The 21,867-nt window shown below is 42.6% G+C and overlaps 1 long non-coding RNA gene across 1 annotated transcript; it reads right to left on the reverse strand.

The window, feature by feature from the left end:
- LOC109850928 lies at positions 20,790-21,599 on the reverse strand. The gene is made up of 4 exons (XR_002249616.1): positions 21,568-21,599; positions 21,394-21,476; positions 20,931-21,032; positions 20,790-20,843 (listed from the first exon to the last, which is right to left on the reverse strand). It is a non-coding gene; the product is annotated as an uncharacterized LOC109850928 (long non-coding RNA).

Consider the following 21,867-nt stretch of genomic DNA (forward strand, 5'->3'; position numbering starts at 1 on the left):
ACAAGCTTCATCCCATACAAAGGATACCCCTTTCTTCATGAGTTTTGAGAATGGTTGACATTTGCTTGATAGGTTGGAAATAAACCTGCGGATGTATGCCAATCATCCTTGTAAACCCCGAAGCTCCTTGATATTTCTAGGAGGTAGCAGTTCTCAGATGGATTTGACTTTGTCTGGGTCAAGGCGAATTCTGTTAGCTGTGACCACGAACCCGAGGAATTTACCGCTAGTCATTCCTAAAAAAGACTTGGTTGGGTTCATCTTCAGTTGGTGTGCCCGCATGAGGTCAAACATGGTTTTCAAGTCATGTAAGTGATTTCCCTTGTCACGACTTTTAACAACCAGGTCATCCACATAACATTCTACAGTCTTCCGTAGATGTTCTCGGAAAATAGTAGTCATGACACGTTGGCATGTAGCACCAGCATTCTTCAATCCAAAGGGTATTACTGTATAACAGTATATCCCTGAAGGTGTTCAAAAGAATGTGTGCTTTTCATCATCAGGATACATCTTATTTTGGTTGTACCCTGAGAATCCATCCATAAAAGACATCCTTTCAAACCCGCACTTATTGTTAATAATAACGTCCGTGATGGGTAAAGGAAAATCTTCTTTAGGACAATCCGAGTTCAAATCTCGGAAGTTAATACACACTTGAATCTTTCTATTCTTTTTTAGAACAGGGACATGTAGGCGTCAAAAAATGCTCATAGATATCCAAATACAACTCAAGGCTGAGAAGAGAACAATGTGCATGCATGTGACAAAACACACTGACAGACGACACATATAGGTGCGACAGCCTATGGTGACGCGCCATAGGCGCGACAGCCTAGGGTGACGCGCCTAAAGCGTGGCAGTCCATGGTGACGCGCCTATGGCGCGCCAGTCCATGGTGACGAACAAACTACAGGGAGTTGCCGCGGCGGTTACAAAACAGTTACAGAATGATTCTTCAAAGTCTACGTAGTGCCATGATGAAAAAGAAACGTGTGCTGATGTGGACAAGTGGTTAAATCACGAAAAAAGTGGTTAAAAGTCGTGGGAGGGCGGTTTCAAGCACGATGGGAACGTGGCTGTAACGGCCTCTTTGGCCACGCCAGTCCACACTGACGCGCTAATAGCCGCGACAGTGTAGACTGACGCACCCAAAGAGCATCCACTTGATCAGTTATTTCGCCCCCATTTCCACTGTTATGCACTTCTATCCTTATAAATACCTCCCTAGACATGAAACAAATGACAGAGAGAAGATTGGAGCATAGAGACTTGGGCTTTTGATAATTTTGAGGAAGAAATAGAGAGTTTTCACCTTTCATAAACAATGTTTGGTGATTCCTAGAGATCTAAGCTCAGACTTGATCTTTGGAAGAGTTTTCACCTTTCATAAACAATGTTTGGTGATTCCTAGAGATCTAAGCTCAGACTTGATCTTTGGAAGAGTGAACATCTTACATCGATAAGATATTCGCTTCAAATTCCTACTTCGATAAATGAAGGAAGAATCTCTAAATCCCTTCACAATCTGTGAATCGGTGGTCCACGGGCTAACGCACCCCCAGCATAGGCAAAGATCCCACGCAAGCAGTGATCCAAATAACGATCCTGTGTTTGTTTCTAAGGAGCTTGTAATTTGATTTTTGTTGTAAAGAGTAGTTTTACAAAGTACGAAGCTTACTCTTTTGCATTCATTGTAATCGATAAATAGTTATAATGAATTCTACAACAGAACTTGTTCCTGACGTAAACAAACTGGCGACCACAGTGGGAGCCAACGGTCTCGCTGTCGAGACCGTCGTGACGCAGCCGATCAAGATCCAAGTTGAATCCACGGTCGAGTACGAGTTCGACCAGGCTAAATTTGAGGAATATCTTTCATCATCCTCTTCAAGATCTTCTTTGTCTCACAAGTATAAGAGGATCTCATGATTGAAGAGGGCTTACACGCCAAAGAAGGATAAAGGTGAAGACTCTCACCTAATTGTTGCCGAGGCCTCCCCTCGCAACATTATCCCAGCGACCCCCAAAGCCAGAAGCTCTGCTCATAATGATTCCCCCATAAATAAGGAATCGTTCGATCGAAGTTCGCCAACACTGACGAAGAGGGCTCGTCAGAGGTAACGCCAATGTCACACTTATCAATTGGCTAAGGTCTTGGAACAAACCGATGGAGTTCGTTACTATGCGGACTTAGAATCGAGGAAACATCAAGTGGTTCAGTCGCCTCAACGTCAAACCACTCATATCTCTGCACAACTCACTACGGAGGAATGGACTCTCGTCAAAAGGGCTCATTCAACTCTCAAAGAACATATACAAAAGCGTCGTGCAAACGCCGCTCATACCCGTGCTCTTTTGCAACAAATACAAGAAGAGAAGGAGGAAATGGTGTCTAAAAAATCACCAAAAATCGGCCAAGTGTGGATCCCCAAATCCAAACTTACACAAAAATTGGATCAGCAGGATCAATCCTTCAACCGCGACAGTCTTCACTGTCGCGGCATATTCTTCAACTGCGGCAGTCCCTACTGCAGCGGCACCTCTTTCAACCGCGGCAGTCCCCCCTGTCGCGGCACCTCTTTCAACCACGGCAGTCTCCATTATCTCGGCCAAAAGGAAATTTCCAATGCCTCTCTTTTGACTCCGTTGACATCCATTCCTGGTTCATCTACTGCAATCACTTTTGATATGTTACCAGTGAAGTCATGGGTCAGTCCCGACTTGTTAAAATTTAAGATCACAATGGCAGATCGCCTCGGTTCTTTACATGATGATCGAGGTAGAATTCCAGTCAAAGAACGCTTGGGTCCGGTGAATGAACCCCAAATAGATTCTTACACTGGGGGTCGTAAATATCCTCCTATCAAGTCAGAACAACTCCAGGATGGGAAAACCCTAATTTTTACCCGTTTGGGAGTTTGTAACGAAACTCAGACTCTGCACCCGCAAGGGGGTGGTTCTAAACATGCGACTCCTGACGTGACCTTGGATCGCTCAAATGCGACAACAAGTTGTCCTGAGAACGCCAACAAGGCTTTACATCCTCAGAAGAAGACATGTTCGTCAAAAGACATCGTTATACCTGGGGGGTCATACCAACAGGCGATAGGATTTTCCGATAATCATACCGATGAGTTGTACTATCAAGCTGGGGGTGTGAACAAAACTCAAAAGAGGATTGTCCGAGAAATGAGCTCTCATTGTTTCTGTATGCGACTCATTAGAGTAGTACTGTCGGAATGTGACTACTCCAAACGAGAAGCCATCCCGCAAAGAGTCTCGGTGTTCCAGAGGCTTTTCACCGAAATGTCGAAGCCTAAGCCAAGACATTTCTGCAATAGAAGATCAACTGTCCAAGATGACAAATTTCCTAAAGTCACCATCAACATGGTTGATAAAAGAAAGTCTAAGCAGCATTCAAATGAATCAAATCCCGATTTTTCCCCGGAAGGAAAAGTCAATTCAAGAATTGCTCAACAGATGTCTCGACTCCAGTTAAGAGCTATCAGACGTAGGGATTATAAGAAAATGCATGAAGGAATGTCCTCAGAGGATGAACTTTCGGACACTTGTTCTGCGATTGCTTCGGATGATACAATATCTAGAACGGGGCAAGTCAGAGAAATGTTCGCAATCACTCCTGATCAATTTGTTCAAATGTTTCAAGAAGCTCTAGCCAAGCAACGTGAAGAAATTAGAGCTGAAATGAAGATGGAGATGGAGTTGGCTATCCAACAAATGAGAGAATTGCAAGCTCAAAGGCCTCAACCTCCTGAGTCCAGTCAGCGAGCTAAATCCAACCGTCACACTCAGAATGTTATAGATGACAGCGATCCAGAAGTGGATCAAATCATTATGGCTGATATACCTCCCAATGATAATAACGCTGGGGGTGGTTCAACGGATCCTCCCAACAACAATATTGGGGGTTATTCAATTGAACCTCTTAATAACACTGGGGGTGACCCAATTATTTCTGCTCAACATCGCTCAAAGAGAGATAAAGATGAGGATAAGAAAATGCAAGACCTTGAAAACAAAGTCAATGCTTTGATGTCCGCTCAGGAAGTAAAGAAGACGGTTATTTCGTGTCCCTATCCAAGAGAATGGGATTCAATATCGTACCCGTCAAAATTTAATCTGATTAACTTCACACCATTTTATGGGAAGAGCTCGCCTATTCAGCACTTGATTTATTTCAAGTCTCATTTGGGCATGATCTCTGGAAATGAGGCTTTAATGGTCCGGTCATTCGTTGGCACCCTTCATGGGCCCGCCTTCGATTGGTACCGACGTCTCAAGTCTGGGAGCGTCAACTGTTGGGATGACATGAAAAGTTTGTTCCTCAGTAATTTCTTCGATGATGACACCGAAGTGTCAATCGGAACCCTTCTTGATGAGAAGCAAAGAGACGGAGAGTCAGTTGATAATTTCGTCAAGCGCTTCCGTAACAAGGCAATGAATTGCAGAGATCCTGTTACAGAGGAATTCATCTTACAAATATGCCACAATAATTTCTCCATCGATGTCCTGGAAGCCCTAGGGGTCGTACCATCCAAAACTTAAAAAGATTTGAAAATGCGTGGTGAACAAGCTGAACACTTTCTTAAAAGAAAGAAAGTTGAGAGAAGCCAACCGACGACATCTGTAATCGCTGTGAACGCGAGTCTCGATCCGAGGTTCCAAAAGGAGTATTCTTTCGAAGATGATGAAGCTCCAGCCATCTTAAAATATCTCCTCGCCAATGACAAGATCAAGCTACCACCTATTAAAGACCAGGAGGGAGCTAAAAGGATTACGGATCCAAATTACTGTGCATACCACAGAAGGGTTCTTCATCCCACCAAGATTTGCTTTGGACTCAAAAACAAAATCCAAGCCTTAATTGACTCTGGAGTCATAACGGCAAAACAAGCCAAATAAAGATGACATTTACTCCATTGGGTACATGAGTATAAACCGTTTTCCCTAACTCCAATGAGTACACGAGTATAAACTGCTTCTCCATGATACTCCATTGGGTACACGAGTCTAACTCCAATGAGTACACGAGTATAAACTGCTTCTCCATGATACTCCATTGGGTACACGAGTATAAACTGTTTCCCCTAACTCCAAAGAGTATACGAGTAGTATAAACTGTTTCCCCTAACTCCAAAGAGTATACGAGTATAAACTGCTCCTCCATGTAACTCCGAAGAATATACGAGTATAAACTGCTTCTCTATGCACTCCAAAGGGTATACGAGTATAAACTGTTTCCCGAACCTCCGACTGATATAAGAGGTTAAAAATTGCTTCCTTAAATTGTGTGCTCCAATAATGTAACCAAATGTGATTAGACTCAGGTTCACCTAAAAGCTGGGGGTGGATACGAGGTTATCATGGTTGAATACGAAGGCAGGAACCAATACCTGATTCTGTATCAAGAACAGCAACATTGCTCACAAACGAGAAGTTCCTAAAAAAGTACTATCCCCAGTACATTCAGGGTAACCTATTTAACGGGAATTTCCTGGAGAATGCTATATATGGTATTCTTAAGGATAACCCGAAACTAATTGATTATTCAATGTGAAAACTAATCATCTGAATAATCCACTCTTAATCATGATAGAAATGATTAAGAACCTCCCGCTGTGGCTATTTAATCATGTCCAAAATGATCAAAACCCTCCTACTGTGATTTTCAGAGCACTCTTTCATTAAGATGAGATTCAATGACTTTATCAAGTCAATCTTCCTTCACGAAACTCTGAAATCCTTCAAGGATGAAGCATGTCCCATTTGCTTTTCCTTCATCCGATTCGTGGTTGGTTTCAATCATCAGGATCAATTTCGCCAACTCCCACTGTGACTTTCCAAGCACTCTTTCATTGAGATAAGATTCAATGACCTCATCGGGTCAGTCTTTCCTCACGAAACTCCTACGGTCTAATTATGGAGTGCTTGATGATTCACAGTCCTCCACCATAAAATCCATCACCGATCAAATCAACTGATAGTGGGCCCACCAAAATGCTTCGTGGTAAAATCCACTCAAACTCCCGCTGTGTCCGAGCCTTTAACACTCCCACTGTTGAGCTCTGACACAACACCTAAAATTTCAATCAATGACAATTGGCAATCCTCATTTGGTCAAACCTTTAAACAGTCAGGACCAAAGCTAAAGTCCCCTCTCGATTCCTTCCATGAACGAGAGGTCCACAAATTGAACGATCAAACCTTTAGACAGTTAGGATCGTCTTAAATTCCCATCTTGGTCAAACCTTTAAACAGTTAGGACCAAAGACAAATTCCCTTCTCGATTCTTTCCATGAACGAGAGGTCCACAAATTGAACGATCAAACCTTTAAACAGTTAGGGTCGTTTCAAAACTCTCATTTGGTCAAACCTTTAAACAGTTAGGACCAAAGCCAAAATCCCCTCTCGGTTCCTTCCATGAACGAGAGGTCCACAAATTGAACGATCAAACCTTTAAACAGTTAGGATCATTTCAAAACTCTCATTTGGTCAAACCTTTATACAGTTAGGACTGTTCGCGGTGAAAATCGTTGTTTTCTTCATCATTGATTCCATTGCAAATTCTTGTAATAGTTTATCGATTACAAAGATCCGGTCTTTTTTAGATCCGGTTACAACGAAAATCAAATAACACAAGAAATAAAGAAAATTACAACTTTCTCCTTTTGTGTCGAACAAATCACGAGCTCCTGTTTTGCGGTCACTCGCTTTTGTGGGTTCTTTGCCTGCGTCGGGGTTTATCCGTGGACCACCGCGAGATCTAGATCTGATCAGATCTAAGCAGTATGACGGGTATTATTCCACAAAGGAAATAATAGCCGGGGAGGATTGATTCACCAAGGAAACAATCATCCAAGTCTCGGGATCTAAGACCAAGCTTAGATCCGGAGTACGTCTGTGTAGATCTGAGATCCGGTCCTCTCGAACACCTGCCCTTTTTGGCGTTGACGATCGCTGAACACCAGATCTGGAAGAGTGAGTCCCCGAAGTCCCAAAGCTCCAATCTTTTTTTAAGTTTTGAGTCTTGAATCCGGCAGAGCTTCGCCTCCAAAATTTCCAACCCCTCAAAATGAACAACTCCCTCTCCTATTTATAGGCAACCAGATCTGTGCATTTGGCACAGATCTGGGCGGCCACCTCAGGGTGGCTCGGCTCATGCCGAGCCACGGCTCGGCCTTGGCCGAGCCACTCCGGGTTTTGCGTCCGTCGTTCAATTGTTTCGGTTCTTGTATCCGCTTCGTCCGTGATTCGGTTATGCGGTTGATTGGTCTGAAATCGATTCGTTGACTCGATTCCTGATTTGGCAATAAATCCGATTCTGAGTTTGATTCCAAAACTGATCGTGACTCAATCGTGATTCATCCGAGTTCGCCTGTGGTGTTGCTCTGAACCCCGATTTGTTCTGAATCCTGATTTGGAAGTCTGGATCCTGATTAGGCAGTAAATCGGCTTTGGTGTCTGAGTTCGAATCCGTTATATGGTTGGATGACTCATTGACTCCCTGAACCGTTGGTTTGATTCCGCACGCGAGTGGATTCATTTCGTCGTTCACATGCGGTTCGTCAGCTTCGTAGCCTTGTTAATCCGCTTCGTTGCGTGTCACTTGGCTTCGGTGTTGTGGACTGACGTTCGTGCTTAGATACGTCGCCCGATGGTTCATTAGTTCGTGTTGAGCCGTGTTAAGGGACCTATAAGCAATTTTATATGCCTACAGATACCCCCTCCAAAGTATTTCAGCCTCGTTCTTTTATAGAAGAGTCTGGAATACTTTGGATATGACTGTCCCAACCTTCAATCGGTGTAACGGGCTCTTGGAATGGCTTCTATTCTCGATTCCTTCAATCCTCCAGGCTATTCGGTGCTTTGTCGAATGCTTGAGAGGGTTCCGGTGCTGCATTTATTGTCTGACCGTTGTCGGAATTTTGAACTTGAAGTCGATTCCTGATTTTCTGATCTTTAGCTCGTGTTTGGAGTATTTAAGAAGCAGTTTATACTCGTATACTTTTCGGAGTATTGATTCTTTCATTGCAACGCATTGATCGGCGTTGACCTAGGGTTACGCGTTGACCGGCGTTGACCCTAGGGTTTTGAACGTCGTACGTTGACTTTTTGATTGCAACGCGTTGACTGGCATTGACCTAGGATTACGCGTTGTCCGGCGTTAACCCTAGGGTTTCAAATGTCTTACGTTGGCTGTTTGATTGCAACGCGTTGACTGGCGTCGACCTAGAATTACGCGTTGTCCGGCGTTGACCCTAGGGTTTCGAATGTCGTTGGATGCTCAAGTCACGAGACCAGCTAATGAAGTTGATGCGTCAGTGACTCTCGTATTTATAGGATTTTTGGCAAACCCTTAGCCATCAACGGATTTGATGAGCCTTTACCGACCACCGTTTGAGTCGGGCTAGCATGCGGATTATTCAAGTCCGTTCCGCATGTGACGTTAAGCTAAAAGAGTTAACCCTTTTAGTGCTACGATATTGAATACGTAGACTTCGTCTTTCTCCTGTGAAAAGACTAAACAGCAACGTGTATGAGACGTTGACTTAGGATTTTTGGCAAATCCTCAGCCTTCAACGGATTTGACGTGCTCTTACCGACTACCGTTTGAATCGGGCTCACATGCGGATTGTCTAAATCTGTTCTGCATGTGATGTTGTGCTAAGAGAGTTAACGCTCTTAGTGCTACGATATTGAATACGTAGACTTCATCTTTCTTACGGGAATAGACTACCCGGCGACGCGTGTTAGTGCATTGACTTTGGGATTTTTGGCTAACCCCCATCCTTCAACGGATTTGATTAGCCTTTACCGACTACCGTTTGAATCGGGCTAGCATGCAGGTTGTCTAAATCCGTTCCGCATGTAACGTTGTGCTAAGAGAGTGAATTCTCTGAATGATGTTGAATACATAGACTTCGCCATTGTTACAGGAATAGCCTACCCGGCAACGTGTGTTAGACGCTGACTTATCCCTACTTAGGCTTCGGGATAAAATACCCCAGACTGGTATTCTGGTGTCTTTTTCAATCGGTAAAAGACTAAACCGGCGACACGTGTTAGGTGTCGACATATCCTTTCTTAGGATTCAGGATGAAATTCCCCATGCGTGTAAGGCATGGATTCTGGCGTTATTAATAACTACCTGTCACAATGTTGAATATGCGGACGGGTGTTCTTTTTAACGGTTAAGAACTAAACGGCAGCGCGCTATCGTGTGTGGGCACGACTTCTCAGGTATAACATTATCACTATCAGATGATAATGTTTCCATCTGAGGTTGGATTGCCTTCTTTGGGCTTTCAAAAGTCACACGCCTTGAAACGCGCCTTTGTGGGTGTGAATCTTCAGCGGGCTCCTGCACTTCGATGCGCAAAGTTGTGCGTTTGGGTGCCACAATTTTCTCCAAATGTTGAGGGTTGCGGCAACCTCCAGCATATTGAATTGTTTGGGACTTCTTCATTGGCCCCAACCGTTCTTGAACTGGAGCTTTGCCTCGTTCTTTGGGAAGCGGACCGAGGTGCTCCAAAACTGACTTCCTCCTCTGGGATGGTCTTGTGGGATCTCCCAGAACAGTTACAGAAATTACCAGTGGTCTGGATTGATTCGCCGGAGGTTGAACTGTCAGGGGCTGCAGTTGTTGCTTTTTGGTCTGAACCGCCGCTTCAGACTTCGGCCTCCAAACTTTGCGAGTTGGTGGCGGCTTCTTGGCTACCTCTCTCTGCAGCTTTCTACGGGCTTCTTCAGCTTGAGCCCGTGCCTGCGCTGATAGTGCGCGGCGCTTGCGAATGCGCTCCTCCAGCGTCGATCGGTTCCGTTTGACACGGACCCATTCATTGTTGGCGGATTGGAGGAACCACCATTCGTTGATTGTTGAGGCTGCTTGCCTCTTTTGTTCTTCAGATCCACGTTGTAGCGGATCCCGTCAACTGACTCCATGGCCTTTGCGAATCGTTTCGCAAGACGTTGACGTTGCCTTTGGCGGGCTCTCTTCGAGAGAATCACCACGCCCTCTGTGGCAGAAGAGTTGGCTAGAGCAGATCTGACCTGGTTGGAAACTGGAGGAATCTCATCCGATGCGACTTTGGCATCAAACGGGGCGAGATCTTTGTTGGTGGCTTCGACTTCTTCATACCAACGAACCTTTCTCTTGGAGGAGAACTTCTGGGATTTCTTGGACTTGCGGGGGGAGGTAGATCCGGACGAGGACACGTACTCCTCGAACTTGGCTTGGTCGAACTCATACTCGACCTCCTCCTCGACCGGGATCGGAATCCGACCCGAAGTCTTTTGCTGCCTTCGGGATTGCTGTTGTGACGCTTGATTAGCACCACCAGCAGCTGCAGGTGCCTTGCCCTTACCACGAGAGGCGAAGTTTGAGTCCAGCGGATTAACCGTCGGTTGGTTCCTCTCGGCCTTCTTCCTTCTAAGGAATCGCTCAGCCTGCTCCCCTCGGACCTTTAGATCCTTCCAAGTGTCAGACGGTGCTGTCCCCATTGCTTCCAATACGTCTAAGGACAGATTATTGTGACAGGTCTGGAGAATGAATTCCTCGGTGATCGGGTCCCGGCAATTCATCGCTTTGTTCCGGAACCTTTTGACGAAGGTGTCGACTAACTCCCCGTCCTTCTGCTTCTCATCGAGCAATGATCCGATAGATATCTCGGTGTCGTCGTCGAAGAAGTTAGCGAGGAATTTTGTCTCCATGTCGTCCCAGCTATTTACGCTTCCTGGCTTGAGGCGGCGATACCAATCGAAGGCGGCTCCGCGAAGAGTGCCGACGAATGACCGCACCATCAGAGGCTCATTGCCGGAAATAATACCCAGGTGCGATTTGAAATAAATCAAATGCTGAGTGGGGGAACCCTTCCCATCGAACGGCGTGAAGTTGATTAGATTGAACTTCGCCGGATATGGGATCGATTCCCACTCTCTTGGGTATGGACAGGGAATGCCTGTTTTCTTCGTCTCTTGAGCGGAGATCAATGTGTTGATTTTGCTCTCGAGGTTTTTGATCTTCAAGTCTTCACTTGTATCTTCGTTGGCATCCTCGTTACCACCCCCTGCATTGACGGGAGGGTTATTGGCATTGTGAGCTTCATCCCTATCCGTGTGCTCCTCTTCCTGAACAACCTGGTTACGGTGGCTTGGTTCACCTCGCTGGTTCGTCAGTGCCTGAATTTGTTGCTCATGCATCTCTCTCATAGTCTGCATGGTCATCTGCATCTCGAACCTGAAAGTTTCCTGCTGTTTAGCCAAAGCGTCTTCAATCATCTTGGCAATTTGCTCCGCACCTATCATCAGTGACTCACGGGGTTCCCCCTCACTGGACACTGTATTATCTGATGCGACTGCGGAGCAGGTATCCGACTCTTCACCTTCTGAAGGTACTCTTGTCCGAACCCTACCATAGGTTCCTCGTGCGATTGCTCCAGACTGCAGACGGGTTAGACGCCGGGATGCTTTCAGAATCGACTCGAGATTATCCCGTGATGAGGTCTCTTTGCTTGTCATATTAGCGGTGACCCTCGGGAATTCTTCATCTTCAACCACCGTCCTTCTTTGCCGAAAACGCCTACGCCTTGGTTTTGGCATTTTGGTACTAGGCCTTTCGAATACTGAAATTCTCTCGGGGACTACCTTGATGCAGTTGCACTCAGACAGTACTGCCCGAATGAGCTTTGAACAAGGGCACTGAGTTTCTAGTCTTCGAGGACTCCTCTTTCTGGCTTTGCTCGTACCCCCAGCACGATAGTACAGCTCATCCGTTTGAAAGATCAGATGATAACGTTTCCTTCTGAGAGCGAATTACCTTCTTTGGACTTTCAAGAGTCACGCGCCTTGAGACATGCCTTTTTGGGCGTAAATTCTCAGCGGGCTCCTGAACTTCAATGCGCAGCATAGTGCGCTTAGGTGCCATGATTTCTTTGTCATGTTGAGGGTTGCGGCGACCTCCAGCATGTTGCGTCATTTGGGGATTTCTTAGTGGGCCCAAACGTTCTTGGATTGGAGTTTTGCTTCGCTCCTCGGGAAGTGGACCGAGGCGCTCCAAGACTTCGTTGGGAATTGGACCGAGGCGCTCCAAGACTGGCTTTCTTCTTCGGGAGGATTCTGCATGATCTCCCGGAGTAGCTATGGGAATTCTCGGCGACTTAGCTTGGTTCGCCGGAGGTTGAATTTTGGTTGGAGGCTGCAGTTGCTGCTTTTTGGTCTGAACCGCCGCTTCAGACTTCGGCCTCCAAACTTTGCGAGTTGGTGGCGGCTTCTTGGCTACCTCTTTCTGCAGCTTTCTACGGGCTTCTTTAGCTTGAGCCCGTGCCTGCGCTGATAGTGCGCGGCGCTTGCGAATGCGCTCCTCCAGCGTCGATCGGTTCCGTTTGACACGGACCCATTCCATTGTTGGCGGCTTGGAGAAACCACCATTCGTTGATTGTTGAGGCTGCTTGCCTCTTTTGTTCTTCAGATCCATATTGTAGCGGATCCCGTCAACTGACTCCATGGCCTTTGCGAATCGTTTCGCAAGGCGTTGACGTTGCCTTTGGCGGGCTCTCTTCGAGAGAGTCACCACGCCCTCTGTGGCAGAAGAGTTGGCCAGAGCAGATCTGACCTGGTTGGAAACTGGAGGAATCTCACCCGATGCGACTTTGGCATCAAACGGGGCGAGATCTTCGTTGGTGGCTTCGACTTCTTCATACCAACGAACCTTTCTCCTGGAGGAGAACTTCTGGGATTTCTTGGACTTGCGGGGGGAGGTAGATCCGGACGAGGACACGTACTCCTCGAACTTGGCTTGGTCGAACTCATACTCGACCTAAATTAATGATGCCAATAAATGGGAAGTTCCTGAAAAAATATTATCCGTAATATGTTTAGGATAACCTTGTTCGTGGTGAAAATCGTTGTTTTCTTCATCATTGATTCCATTGCAAATTCTTGTAATAGTTTATCGATTACAAAGATCCGGTCTTTTTTAGATCCGGTTACAACGAAAATCAAATAACACAAGAAATAAAGAAAATTACAACTTTCTCCTTTTGTGTCGAACAAATCACGAGCTCCTGTTTTGCGGTCACTCGCTTTGTGTGGGTTCTTTGCCTGCGCCGGGGTTTATCCGTGGACCACCGCGAGATCTAGATCTGATCAGATCTAAGCAGTACGACGGGTATTATTCCACAAAGGAAATAATAGCCGGGGAGGATTGATTCACCAAGGAAACAATCGTCCAAGTCTCGGGATCTAAGACCAAGCTTAGATCCGGAGTACGTCTGCGTAGATCTGAGATCCGGTCCTCTCGAACACCTGCCCTTTTTGGCATTGACGATCGCTGAACACCAGATCTGGAAGAGTGAGTCCCCGAAGTCCCAAAGCTCCAATCTTTTTTTAAGTTTTGAGCTTGAATCCGACAGAGCTTGTGCCCAGGCACAGATCTGGGCTGAGGTGGCTCGGCCACAAGTGGCCGGCCACCTCAGGGTGGCTCGGCTCATGCCGAGCCACCCTGAGGTGGCTCGGTTTCGGCCGAGCCCCTCCGGGTTTTGCGTCCGTCATTCGGTTGTTTCGGTTCTTGTATCCGCTTCGTCCGTGATTCGGTTATGCGGTTGATTGGTCTAAAATCGATTCGTTGACTCGATTCCTGATTTGGCAATAAATCCGATTCTGAGTTTTATTCCAAAACTGATCATGACTCAATCGTGATTCATCCGAGTTCGCCTGTGGCGTTGCTCTGAACCCCGATTTGTTCTGAATCCTGATTTGGAAGTCTGGATCCCGATTAGGCAGTAAATCGGCTTTGGTGTCTGAGTTCGAATCCGTTATATGGTTGGATGACTCATTGACTCCCTGAACCGTTGGTTTGATTCCGCACGCGAGTGGATTCATTCCGTCGTTCACGTGCGGTTCGTCAGCTTCGTAGCCTTGTTAATCCGCTTCGTTGCGTGTCACTTGGCTTCGGTGTTGTGGACTGACGTTCGTGCTTAGATACGTCGCCCGATGGTTTATTAGTTCGTGTTGAGCCGTGTTAAGGGACCTATAAGCAATTTTATATGCCTACAAGGACCAAAGCCAAAATCCCCTCTCGATTCCTTCCATAAACGAGAGGTCCATAAATTGAACGATCAAACCTTTAAACAGTTAGGATCGTTTCAAAACTCTCATTTGGTCAAACCTTTAAACAGTTAGGACCAAAACCAAAATCTCCTCTTGATTCCTTCCATGAACGAGAGGTCCACAAATTGAACGATCAAACCTTTAAACAGTTAGGGTCATTTCAAAACTCTCATTTGGTCAAACCTTTAAACAGTTAGGACCAAAGACAAAATCCCCTCTCGATTCCTTCCATGAACGAGAGGTCCACAAATTGAACGATCAAACCTTTAAACAGTTAGGATCATTACAAAACTCTTATTTGGTCAAACATTTAAACAGTTAGGACCAAAGCCAAAATCCCCTCTCGATTCCTTCCATGAGTGAGAGGTCCACAAATTAAACGATCAAACCTTTAAACAATTAGGATCGTCTCAAATCCCCATTTGGTTAAACCTTTAAACAGTTAAGACCAAATTTGAAGTTCCATATCGATAAACGAGAAATCTTCTCTTGGATAATTAAACCTTTAAACAGTTAGGGTTATCTAAATCCTCTTGATTCTCGGAGTGAAGATCCCACTCTTAGTTTCACCATTTCAGATTCTTAATGTGGAGATCCCACTTTGAGTTTCTTTTGCAACGGGAGATAGAATATAAAATTCTTTTTCTCCGATTTCGGGTTCATCTCTACCAATAAAAAAGAGACCAGGAGATAGAATATAAAGTTCTTCCTCTCCATCATCAGGTTCATCTCTACCAACAAAAAAGAGACCATGATACTCCAATAGGTATATGAGTCTAAATTATTTCCTACCTTTGACGGGAAGTTCCTGAAGAATTTTTTTTATACGTAATATTCTTAAGGATAACCCGATCATGTAACTGAGTACAATGTCAGACCTAGTTCCGCAAAGGAAGCTGGGGGTGGATGATTCATGTAATCATGTAACTGAGTACAATGTCAGACCTAGTTCCGCAAAGGAAGCTGGGGGTGGATGATTCATGTAACGAGAAATTCTCGAAAAAATGCTACATGTAATTTTCTTAGGGATAACCCGATCATTACGAACAAAGTGATAAACACTAAACCCCCACCGTGATTTCCGAACACTCTTTTACTGGGATGAGATTAGATCACTTTGTTGGATCGATCTTCCCTCACAAAACTCCCGTTGGTGTTTGACGACTCACAGGCTTCCACCATACAATCCCCCACCGATCAGACTAATTGACAGTGGGACCACCAAAATTCCTTTCGGTTGAATCCACTCAAATTCCCATTACGTCTGTGCACTCAACACTCCCATTGTTAGAGTCTGGACATAATACTTAGTATTCTAATATCCTAATCATTGACAATTGTTAAACTCCTCCGTGTTAAGTATTTATCACTTAACATCAGGAACCCCCTTTGAGTGACTTGTACAAGTCAACACTCCCATTGTGATTTGTACTCCCACCCCACTCGGTCAAACCTTTAATCAGTTAGGACCACAACCAAAATCCCCTCTCGATTCCTTCTATGAACGAGAGGTCCACTCAAATTGAACGATCAAACCTTTAAACGGTTAGGATCGTCTTAAACTCCCACTCGGTTAAACCTTTAAACAGTTAGGACCAAAGCTAAAATCCCCTCTCGATTCCTTCCATGAACGAGAGGTCCACAAATTAAATGATTAAACCTTTAAACAGTTAGGATCATCTCAAATTCCCACTCGGTCAAACCTTTAAACAGTTAGGACCAAAGCCAAAATCCCCTCTCGACTTGTTCCATGAACGAGAGGTCCACAAATTGAACGATCAAATCTTTAAACGGGTAGGATCATCTCAAACCCCCACTCGGTCAAACTTTTAAATAGTTAGGACCAAAATCGGAATCACCTCTCGATAAATGAAAGGTTTCCACACATTCTCCTCTCGGCTAAACTTTTAAACAGTTAGGGCCGAAGTTAGAATGTTATCTCGATAAACGAGGAACTCACCTACAGTTTGGGTAATCAAACCTTCCGACTGTTAGGGTTATCAAAATCTTTCAGATTCTCGGAGTGGAGATCCCACTCTTAGTTTTGCCTTTTTGGATTCTCGACGTGGAGATCCCACTTTGAGTTTATTTTACAGCAGGAGATAGAATATAAAATTCTTCCTCTCCAGTATCGGGTTCATCTCTACCAATAAAAAAGAGATCAGGAGATAGAATATAAAATTCTTCCTCTCCAGTATCGGGTTCTTCTCTACTAATAAAAAAGAGACCAGGAGATAGAATATAAAATTCTTCCTCTCCAGTATCGGGTTCATCTCTACCAATAAAAAAGAGACCAGGAGATAGAATATAAAATTCTTCTCTCCAGTATCGGGTTTATCTTTTCACCAAGTTTCTTTTACAGCAGGAGATAGAATATAAAATTCTTCCTCTCCAGTATCGGGTTCATCTCTACCAATAAAAAAGAGACCAGGAGATAGAATATAAAATTCTTCTTCTCCAGTATCGAGTTCATCTCTACCAATAAAAAAGAGACCATGAGATAGAATATGAAATTCTTCTCTCTAGTATTGGGTTTATCTTTTCACCAAAAAAGACTTAACTCATTTCCAAATCCATGTTTGATGCATGGGGGAATTTATCTTGATCCCTTATTAGAGATAAGTTTACGCCTAACACGTGTTACCGGGTGGTCCGTTCCCGCGAAAACGACCAAGCCTATGTAATCAACATCATAGCACCAAGTCTAAGAGAGTTTATTCTTTTAGCACAACGTTACATGTAGAACGGACTTAAACAATCTGTATGCTAGCCCGATTCAAACGGTAGTCGGTAAAGGCTCATCAAACCCATTGATGGCTGAGGGTTTGCCAAAAATCCTATAAATGCGATAATCACTGACGCACTAGCTTCATTAGTTAGTCTCGTGACTTGAGTATACGACAAACTCAGGATAAAATCCATACCTACAGATGAACCGACCTAAACAATTGGTCCTGCAGCCTAAACTACTCCCCCATGCTCCAACACCTTAAGAGCTTAAACTGTGTAAACTCCAGTAAACACACGAGGATAAACTATTTTAACGCCTGTCAATGCGTCAATGATTTTTGCCAAAATAAGGCTAAGGAAAAAAGTCCAATGGATGATCTCAGGGGATTCAATTGCGATTCAGATATGAATTCCTAATGAAGACAATCAGTTCAACATCAGTTCAACGACAAGAGCTAATTCACAAATCAAAACATCAGTTTCAGTTCAAGATTTCGACAACGGTCAAGCGATAAACGCAGCACCGGAAGAATTTTAGCTATTCTACAAAGCACTGAGTAGACTAAAAGATGAAGAAGTCAAGAGTTAAAGCCGTTCACAAACCATTCTATGCAACTTCTTCAACTAAATACTGAAGGGATTACAAGTAAAACCTATCTTATCCAAAGTGCCATAGACTCTTCTATAAAAGAACGAGTCTGAGATACTTTAGAGGGGGTATCTGTAGGCGTCAAAAAATGCTCATAGATATCTAAATACAACTCAAGGCTGAGAAGAGAACAATGTGCATGCATGTGACAAAACACACTGATAGGCGACACATATAGGCGCCGCAACCTACTAGGGCGATGCACCTAAGGCGCGACAGTCCATGGTGACGCGCCTATGGCGCGCCAATTCATGGTGACGTGCAAACTACAGGGAGTTGCCGCGGCGGTTACAAAACAGTCACTACAACATAAAAGCTAATCCGTGAGGAACAAGTTTGTCGTTGAAAGTCGAGATTTCCTCACCGTAATATATTGGCGAGGAAAAAACTTTGGTCACCATTTCCTCGTGGTAAGGTGGTCAAGAAAAGTTTCTACGAGGAATATTATAATTTCTCGCGAAATCCTTTTTACGATGAATATATTCTTTTCTCGTTGTTACTCTTTAGCCTCGATATTTTTTCCTCACCTAATCTCATACATTTTTTATCGCTAAACTATAGTTTCCTCGCCAATGATACGTGAATAATATTTAATTTATATATAATAAAAGTTATAGAAAAACTATTTTCGTCGTTATAAGTATCTTTCAGCGAGGAAAATGTTCCTCACCAAAGATAAATCTTTAACGAGGAAATTGATTTTCTTTATTATATGTATCTTTTTTCGTGGAAACAATTCCTCAGTAAAGAGACTCAAATACGAGGAAATTTAAATTTATCGTTGTCGATTGTACCCCATATTCCTCACCAAAGAAATTCAATTACGAGGAAATTTACATTTGTCGATATAGATTATATGGTCTATAGCGAGGAAAATTACTTTTGCCATTATAGGTTGTATCACTATAACGAGAAAATATGTTTTTGTCAACGTAAGCAGTATACTCTATAACGAGGAAATATTCTTTTGACGACGTAAGTAGTATACTTATAATGAGGAAATTTTATTTCATCAATAATAATGCTATTACGAGAAAAACGCTCAAAATATAAACAATTGTCATCAATTATCATCACAGTACATCAAAACAATTAAAATAAATAAAGCAAGGAAGTTTTTACTATAAGTAACAATGCTAGTCTAAAGCAATAACAAATGCAACACGATCAATTAAAGAAATATTTCTCTAAGTTTAAGTTCACTAAGAATACTAAGCTGATGGATGTTGCCTGAAAAAATTGGCCATAAACTCCTCAAACTTTTTGGCTTGCTCCTCCAATCTTTGGATTACCTCATTTTGCACATCGATCTTTTGTTGTAGAGTTCCTACAGTTGTTAGGTCTCTTGAAGTTGTTCTTGTAACTCTTTATTCTTTTCAAACATTTCACTCATCAAAGAACGAGAGATGCTTAATGGTGGTGGTCTAGGGCCAAAACCACAGCCCTTGATGTAGCCTGATTTGACTTTGAGAACTTTTGCACAAATTTCCCCATCTGTCATTATTCCAGTTCCATCAGGTTGAGTGGTATCTGCTCGCATCTTTATCATTTGATCCTCTAAGTAAAAAAAATATATCCAGTTCAATCATATGCAACTTCTCAATTATAACCTAATCAATATAATCCTCTTTAGAACAATAATATCAGTTTCACCTATATTCTTAAAATATTATAAAAGCATGCATCATTGACACGTTACTTACCCATTTTTCCTTTGCTCCCAAGTCTCATCATTTTTTTGTGCTTCTATACTCTGTTTCAAAACGATCAATTGCACCTTACATCTCTCCAGTCTGTATTGCTATTGTATTCAAACATATTTTCTTTTTCAGCATATATATATGTACACAATTAAGTTATAAATTTATAAGCAAAACTAAAAAGTGTCTTACAATTTGCTCTTGGTGTGACATAAATGATTTTGATCCAGCTTTGTGGTGATATGTCAACTTTGACCTATTAAGAACATTCTTCTCTGAGCGAATCTAAAATTATTAAGACATACAGTTAGAAAGAAGTAAATGAAAAAAAGAATAAATGTAATGTGTGGAGAAAATAAAAAATATATATTGTACCTTAAACTTTTCAGTTGTAAGTATAACATATGTAGTAGAAGTTCTACTACTTAATGTTGTTGTTGATTAAGCTTTGTAGTATCACGAGCATGTTATTGAAACTAAAAATTGTTAGCACATTAATGTGCATAAGTATAACATATGTCAATTACCAGATGAAATTCTGAAGACAAGTGAAGATGGTTATCTGAGCCTCTATCGACCAACACTCACCGCACCAGATGTCACCAAAATCACATCCAATCCTTGAGAATTCAATTCTTTGACCTGCAAATTAATCATCCCATCTTTACAACACGAACTTCCAAACTTCTGAGAAGAACTTGCGAACAACTTAGCACTAAAGAATGAACTGCTGCTAATGAAAGCTCAACCTTACCTGCTCGCAAAGAGATCCTAACCTCCCAAGCGCCAACCTTCCATCAATTCTAGTCACATCAGCAGTCCCTACCTGTAAAAATAAACAAACGGAAACACCTAGATTTAGTGCATTTCTACAACTATAGTTAATGGCATGATTTCACTGGTTACAAAGATCCAATCTTGACTCCAATCCCAATCGAGGAAGCTAACTTCAATCAAAAGACAGATTTCTTAATGAATTTGGGTCTCAAACAGTATGAGCAGCTACAGATCAAAGCAAACAACGTGAGATTCACTACTTAAACATCAAATTTTGAATCGGCCAAGTTAACAGCAGAGGCACTCTTCCCTTCAAACTTCTTCATAAACTTCATCACACTCGCCATTCCTTTACGAGCAGAAGCCTTTCGCTCTACTCTTCGGTTCAACAACTTCCTATCCAAAGGCCAATACGCATAAGGATCAAGCTTATCCTTCTTCTTAACATCACCACTCGACTTTTTATTAGTATACTCATTGCCAGTACAAACCGACACTGATTTTTCTTTTGAACGAAAAGGGGTGACGATATGTGCGGCAGAGAAGTCATATCCTCTTTCAGCAAAAGGTAGGAATTCTACTGAAATCCACTACCATCATGCAGGAAACTTTAAGAATTTGTATGTTTTTCTCTTAATTTAATTTAAAATGTGAACAATATAATATAAAAACATGCTTAGAAAGATTACAAAGAATGTAATTGCACTTTCACTGAGAGACAATTAATCTATCAAAACCAGACACAAGGACACATTTGTCTCTAGTTAATGCAGGCGCTACCTAGAAATACTTGTTTTAGTATGAATTGATTCTTAATCCTCATCAGATTTTGCTTTTCTTTCTTTCCACTCTTTGATCTATCAATCGAACAACAATAAAATTAGAAAATAATTAGAACCAACTCAGAAACATAAATGCCACAAGTTAGTTACAAGTGTTTCTACCTTTCTTATGTTTGTAAGGAGTTTCATATGCTCCTCAGGCATCACTGCTCTAACAGCATCTACACCGCATTTTCTCACAAGCATTTCAAGAAGTAATTTGACCTGCCAAAATGAATGAGAAGAGTGCATAAACTCTTATCATTGAAATAGCACATCTATTATAGGTAATTTTCTGCAGTCAATGAAATTATAAACATGTAACAGAATCTATGCAGCACATAAGAAATAGAGTAGCACAGTTTTAATGTACAAGAGAAGGCACAACAAGTTACATCTATAAAAGAGTTACAACTTACATCTATAAAACAACAGTAGTAATAACAATGCATAAGTCTACCACCTTACCAGCATTTTTATTAACACATTTTTACATACTACAAAGTCCAAAGAATACATGCTTTCAGTAAGTTATGTAAACAAAATTCCAACAATCAAAACATATGTTTTTCTTAAGAACCATCACCTGAAATTGTTGGGCCACAATTCAGGAGTCCTTTGTTGTGAATATACAACAAAGGATAAGTGCATCATGATGCAGATATCTGACTGCAGGTTTAGTGGAATGAAATCAGTTCATTCCAAATATTACCAACATATACGGAAACAGAGGCCAAAACAAGTTCAGAAAATACAGTACCTTAGCTTTAAAATGATTTTTAGTATTATCTTGTCATTTCAACAACCCTTCGACCATTGTCCTTAAGTGCATTTGTAGTCTCTCCGACTTGGATTTTGCTACTAGTACCTTGATCAATCCCAAATTTGCCTGTGCCAGTACAGTAAAAAAGCAAATACAGCCAAACATACAAAAGCTTCAGCTGACTATCAAAATTTTCATATGACTTAAATTTGTTGGGCTCAAAATAGTAGAAAGATACTTTGATTATTTCTCGATTTTTCCTTTGGAGGAGAAGAAATGAAGATGGAAGCAAGTTAT

Source organism: Asparagus officinalis, chromosome 7 (genome assembly GCF_001876935.1).
Source record: "Asparagus officinalis chromosome 7, Aspof.V1, whole genome shotgun sequence".
Classification (NCBI taxonomy): Eukaryota; Viridiplantae; Streptophyta; class Magnoliopsida; order Asparagales; family Asparagaceae; genus Asparagus; species Asparagus officinalis.